Below are 6,265 nucleotides of genomic sequence, written 5' to 3'. Positions count from 1 at the left end.
AAGCTAGTTAGGAATAACAAGTAGAGCTTGATTTAAGAAATAGCTTTTAGAAATGTATTTATGCAAATTGGGTTGGTAGTGATGTTGTGTGTGTGTGATAGGTTCCAACGAGGCCTCACATGTCCGTTCGAAGCAACAATCGAAGTTAAAATCGATTAAAGAATCAACAAGACCAGTGAGTGAACTTGCATTTCAAAATTTGTTTTGGGAATGTGAATCTATTTGCACAAACATCGATTGATTTTATCCCACTTTTCCTTAAAAACATGTGCCTTGGGAACAACCCTTTGATAAATTGTCTCTATGTTGTGACATGTGGCTGTTATGGATTCATGCACTACTACATTATGTGGATATATATATATTGCCATATATATATGTTGTGCATTGATAGTTGATATTGTGTGATAATTATGACGGCGCGTGTGCACGATGTTGGGGGATACACATGTCGGTGATGATTGTGGTGAGGGAGATAAATGATGATAGTGTCTGTGTGCACGATGTGGGGGGGTGTACACGATGGCATTGATTGTGCACGATGTGGGGGCATGCACACGATGACTCCGGCTATGTGCATGATGTGGGGGGATGCACATGAGCTGGGTGAGATGATGGTGGTATTGGTGTTTATTTATGTATATATGTATATATGTGTTTGTGAAATAATAGTTCATGAATATAGTATATGGTTGTAATGCATGTGAAATTTTGGCATGTTGAACTTTGGAAATTTTTGAGTATTTCATGTTGAAATTGGCATGATGAATCTTGAGAATGTCCCATTTTCTTGCAAATTGAGTTTATTGGAGCACCAAATGGATTTTTAGTGAAAAAGAGGTCATTTTTACATTTATATGCCTTGCTTCTCACTGCAACGAGAAACATTCTATTTTGGCAGCCAGCAACTCGCTGCAGCGAGAAACTCTCAGGTTCTGATGCAATACTTTCACTTCGATGAAGTTTTTTACCAATTTCCCATCAGAAATAGGAAAAGTGGTAAACATCAAAGTTTTAGCCCTGCCTCTTATCTTTCTAATGGTTCAAAAATAAGGTCATTTGGACTTTTGTAGTTGGAGATATGCTATAAAAACTGGAATATATGCAAACTAACACCGTTTCTCGTTGCAACGAGAAACTTTCTGTTTTGGCTTCCTAAATCTCGCTGCAGCGAGAATGAACTTCGCTGCAGCGAGAATGAACTTTGCTGCAATGAGAAACTTGGTGCCATGCTTGCTACCTTGCTTGATTTTGACATATTTTTCACCCATTTAACTTCATGGATTGAACTTAGGTTTTTGCAACACTATGAGGTTATTAATCAAAGTTTGAAATGAGGGGTTTTTGGTAAGAAATTAAATCAATTACATTGTTTTTGGAAACAAGTGCATCATGATTTCCAAATTCTTCTTATCGATTGCTTGTTCCCTTTTTATGTTCACTCATTGAGTTTTATACTCACATTTTTAAAATTCATATTTTCAGATTTGGAAGCAGTTGGGGCATAGATTGAGTCGAACACATATGCTCGCCTTCTTGGTAGGTACTATGGTATCTCAGTAGCTGTACCTTCACCCACAGTCACTCCCCTGATGGTTAAAAGTCTTATATTTGTATATACACATAAGTAATGTAGACCACTAAGATTCATGTATATTAAAAATCAAATATTTATATTTGATTACTAATGCCATTATGGGCTGGCAAACGAGTATCATTATTTTAACATAATACGAATGTGAATATTGAGTTGCTATAAAATGTTACCAAAATGATTATAGTAGAGAGTTATAATATTTGGTTTTACAAATGATGGTTGGGAATGATAATCGAAATTGCATAAAGAGGCTTGCTTGGGCTTAGTGGGCTATGCCCATTGGGCCCATGCGTCGGTCATAGCCCCGAAATTTGGGCTGTGACAATAAATATGTAGTACTTCATAATTTTGATCTGGTAGTTAAATATCAAGCTTACATTAATGTTGAAATTTGCGATCAATCTAGAGCCATTAAATACTTATTCAAATACATCAATAAAGGACCAAATTAGGCATGAGTTATCCTAGAAAATTCAAACTCAAACATTAATCAAAATGAACAATAAACTTTTATTCAAATAAATGAAATAAAAACATATTTAGATTGTAGATATTTATCGGCATATGAAACATGTTGAAGACTCTTTGCTTTTCCAATACACCATCAAGAACCAACAATTCAACAGTTAGTCATACCTTTACCATAACAACATAACATTTACTTCCATGATAATGAAAATTTATCTAAAGTCATACATAGGCCAAATATCAATAAAACAAGCTTTACTGAATGGATGGTTGCAAATCAAAATGGTAGGCACTTACTTTATGCAAACTATCCCACTGAATATGTTTGGCATCAACAAAAAACAAAATGAAAGAAAAGGGAGAAAAGAAGATGTATAGGTAGAATAAACTATGTATATCTAGCAGCAGGAGAATTGTTTTTCCTATGATTGTTACTAAATGTAGTAAAAGGAGTAACTAGCTATGAATATATTAGAACAATTGATGGCATTATTTATCAAACCTACCAAGAAACATGTAAGGCACTTGGATTACTAGAAAATGATCAAGAATGGCTTGCTTCACTAATTCAAGCTTTACAATGGACTTCAAATCAACAATTAAGATAATTATTTGTAACCATTGTCATGTTTTTCTAAGTAACAAATCCATTAGCTCTTTGGGAAAGTAATTGGAGATTATTTTTAGAAGATATTGAACATAGATTAATACATGCATTTGGATCAATGCAATATACAATTCCAAAAAATTATCCAAAAAATTATGTTCTAATTGCCTTGGAAGACTTGTTCAACAAAGTTGTTGCTCTCTATCTGAGTTTAAATTACTTATACCTAATCAACAAAATCTTTATGTTGCTAACCTTACACACACACAAGCGTACGTATCGCACAAGTATTATAGTAGTAAAAAAAGTATGTCTCCACAGGGAATTGTATCTAAATTCTTGCTTAGTACTAAAATTGGACACCCTAATCTTATCCAAGTAAATCAAATTTGAAAATTAATTAAAAATTAAATTTAAGTAACAAAGCTAAATTAGGGAGTTAATGCTAAAAATTACTAAAGAAATAAGAATTAAGGCCTAGGATTGTGAAATTACTCAACCTTTCATTTGAGTTTAATCTCTCTCTTTATACTTAAATTAATGGTTTGGTTGCTAGCCTAGAGTCCAAATTTGTCTACAAGCCCCTATCCAGATGCTTGTAAACATACCTTTCATATTTAATTCTCCATATGTCTATGTAAATAAATTAAGGAAGGTTCACTAAGCTTAGGCTCTAAATTTGGCTACATATGGTATTTAGGTATATTTCTATCTTAAATATTAATCAAATCACCTAATCTCTAAATGAAATGAACACATGCTATTCAAACCCTTGGTCTATTCTAAACTCCTTTCATCAAGTTGCATTTAGAAACCCAAATTAATCTAATTGTTGATCAAGCAATTAGAAGCAATAAGCATAAATTTGAAATAAATAACACAATACCCATTAATAATAAGTAAAAGAGGGTTAAAATATCCAAACTACATGAAAAGATTAACCACAATCCTAGAAATAGCTATTTAGTTCATCATATTCTCAACAAACATCATCCACAACAAAGAAACCATAAATACAACAAATGAAAGTGAGAGAAGAACAAATCTGGAGAGAGAAACAAGCTTGCTGTGTTGGTGCCTTATGCCTTCCAACCTCTATGATATCCCTATTGTAGTTCAGTCATTTCCCACTTGATTTTGACCATGATCCAATCAGAACTACCTAAAGTTATAAACACAAAAGTTGTAGCCCTTCCTCTCAGATTCTAACGAGTCCAAGAATCACATCAATTGGATTTCTAGAGTGAGAGTTATGTGCAAAATACCGTAACATATTCAGTAAAAATCTGTACCTAGCCATCCTGGCACGATTCATTACCATTTAAGCTTTTTACATTTGCAGACCTTCAAAACAAGGAACTAAATCAATAACAACTAAAATTAAACATTTTAACATACAGATGAACTAAAATAACTAAAATTAAATTGACTTGACATACTTTTATTAACTTAAAGAAAAACAACTAAAACAACTTAAAACTACACCTAAAACTCAAAAACTTAGCCTTTTTAACACCCAAAATGTGACAAGCTAACCTTATGTAATAGAGTTATCACTTTATCATGGAAAAAATAGGTTGATACATGAGGAAATTAGTTATACGTTGATAGATCTCCAACAACTACACTTAAAATTGCTTTCAAACTTAAACCCCGAACAAATGCAAATTTATCAATGTGTTAAACAATCAATAGAAATGAAGAAGGACGAATGATCTTTATATATGGATATAGAGGAACAAGCAAGACTTACTTATGGAATAAAATTTATCTGAAATAAGATTAATAAGAAAAATTGTTTTGGCTGTTGCGTCATCTAGTATTGCATCATTGTTATTGCCAAGTGGCAGAACATCTCACAACTTGCTAAGTTAGTTCAAGCATGTAGCTTAATAATATAAGATGAAACACCTATGGTACATAGACATTGCTTTGAAGCTTTAGACAAAAATTTAAGAGATTTACTTGATAATGATTCTATTCTAGTACTAAACAAACCCTTTGGAAGAAAAACCATTTTATTAGAAGGGGATTGTAGACAAATTCTTCCTGTTGTTGAATCTGGAAACAAAACAGATATTATTAATGCTACAATAAATTAATCACAATTATGGGACAAATGCAAGATTTTTGGTCTTAAAACTAACATGAGACTATTAAAGGATGACCTTGATGAGGAATCTAAGAAAGAAATTGAAAGATTCGCATAGTGGTTGCAAAATATTGGTGATGTAAATTTAGAATCTTTGACCATGGAAAATGATGATGACTCAAATTATATACCATTACCAACGAATTTATTAGTTTCGCTTATGAATGACCCCATCCAAGACATGATCTTCACAATTTATGATAGATTTGACAAATACTATGCAGACCTTAAATATCTCAGAGAACGAGCTATACTCATCTTATAATGAAACAGTTGATATAATAAATGCACATGCACTTGATTTGATACCAGGAATGACAAAAACATACTTTAGTAGTGACTCAATTTCACAAGCCATCGATTAAATATCATATCATCAACTACTTTACCCAACAAAATTTCTAAACTCTCTTAAATTTCTTGGAATACCAAATCATCTACTTTATCTAAAAGTGAGAGCTATTATCATGTTATTAAGGAATATAGACCAAAATTTTGGTTTGTACAATGGAACTAGGTTTATTATCACACAATTAGCATCATATGTCATAGAAGGAGAAACCATTTCCAACTTTGAAAGAAACAAAAAATTTTTTTATCGTAAATACTCCTAACCATGAAATATCGTAAATGGCCATTCGTTTTTACAAGAAAACAATTCCTAGTGAGGTTATGCTATGGTATGACTATTAACAAAAGTCAAGGCCAAACCCTAGAAAAAAATTAGTTTGTATTTACGTAAACTTGTTTTCACTCATGGTTGGCTATATGTTCCTCTCTCTAGAGTCACGTCATGAAAAGGATTATGAATTTTAGCCACTAATGAGAAACCATTTCTAACTTTGAAAGGAACAAAAAAGTTTTTATATTATGAATACTCTTTACCATGATCATAAATGGCCATACATTTTTACAAGAAAACAATTCCTAGTGAGGTTATGCTATGGTATGACTATTAACAAAAGTCAAGGCCAAACCCTAGAAAAAATTGGTTTGTATTTGCCTAAACTTGTTTTCACTAACGGTCAACTATACGTTGCTCTCTCTAGAGTCACAGTTTGAAAAGGATTGCAAATTTTAGCCACTGACGAGAATGGTCAACCAATACCTCAAACAGAAGGCATGGTATACAGGGAAATATTTAATAATCTGCATTCAGGTTTGGATCAACATCTTATGATTGTTAGATATATTCTTTCAACATTTTTTTGTTATTTAAATTCATCAAAACTTATTCAAAATTATTTATTGCTCCATACTACCTCTTTTTCTTTTTCTCAGGAACACTTATTACATAATGCTCATTTCATTCCAGCCATCATTTATTATATGCACTTCATCCCATATTATGACATAGAGATGTGTTTCTCCAACTTATTCTATATTCAACTTCTGTCTTATAATTGCTTTAATTTGTGCTTATTTACCAATTAAACATATA

At 32.1% G+C, this 6,265-nt stretch overlaps 1 long non-coding RNA gene across 2 annotated transcripts in view; it reads left to right on the top strand.

The window, feature by feature from the left end:
• Window positions 1-1,783, top strand: part of LOC108662489 — an 11,503-nt gene extending 9,720 nt beyond the window's left edge. For both annotated transcript variants that reach the window (XR_001928359.1, XR_001928357.1), the window contains 2 exons: window positions 102-175; window positions 1,486-1,783. This is a non-coding gene — a long non-coding RNA (uncharacterized LOC108662489). The remainder of the gene's footprint in view (window positions 1-101; window positions 176-1,485) is intronic.

This window comes from Theobroma cacao, chromosome 6 (assembly GCF_000208745.1).
Source record: "Theobroma cacao cultivar B97-61/B2 chromosome 6, Criollo_cocoa_genome_V2, whole genome shotgun sequence".
NCBI lineage: Eukaryota > Viridiplantae > Streptophyta > Magnoliopsida > Malvales > Malvaceae > Theobroma > Theobroma cacao.
Note: the sequence above shows the minus strand (reverse complement) of the source record. Positions and strands in the feature narration are given on the sequence as shown.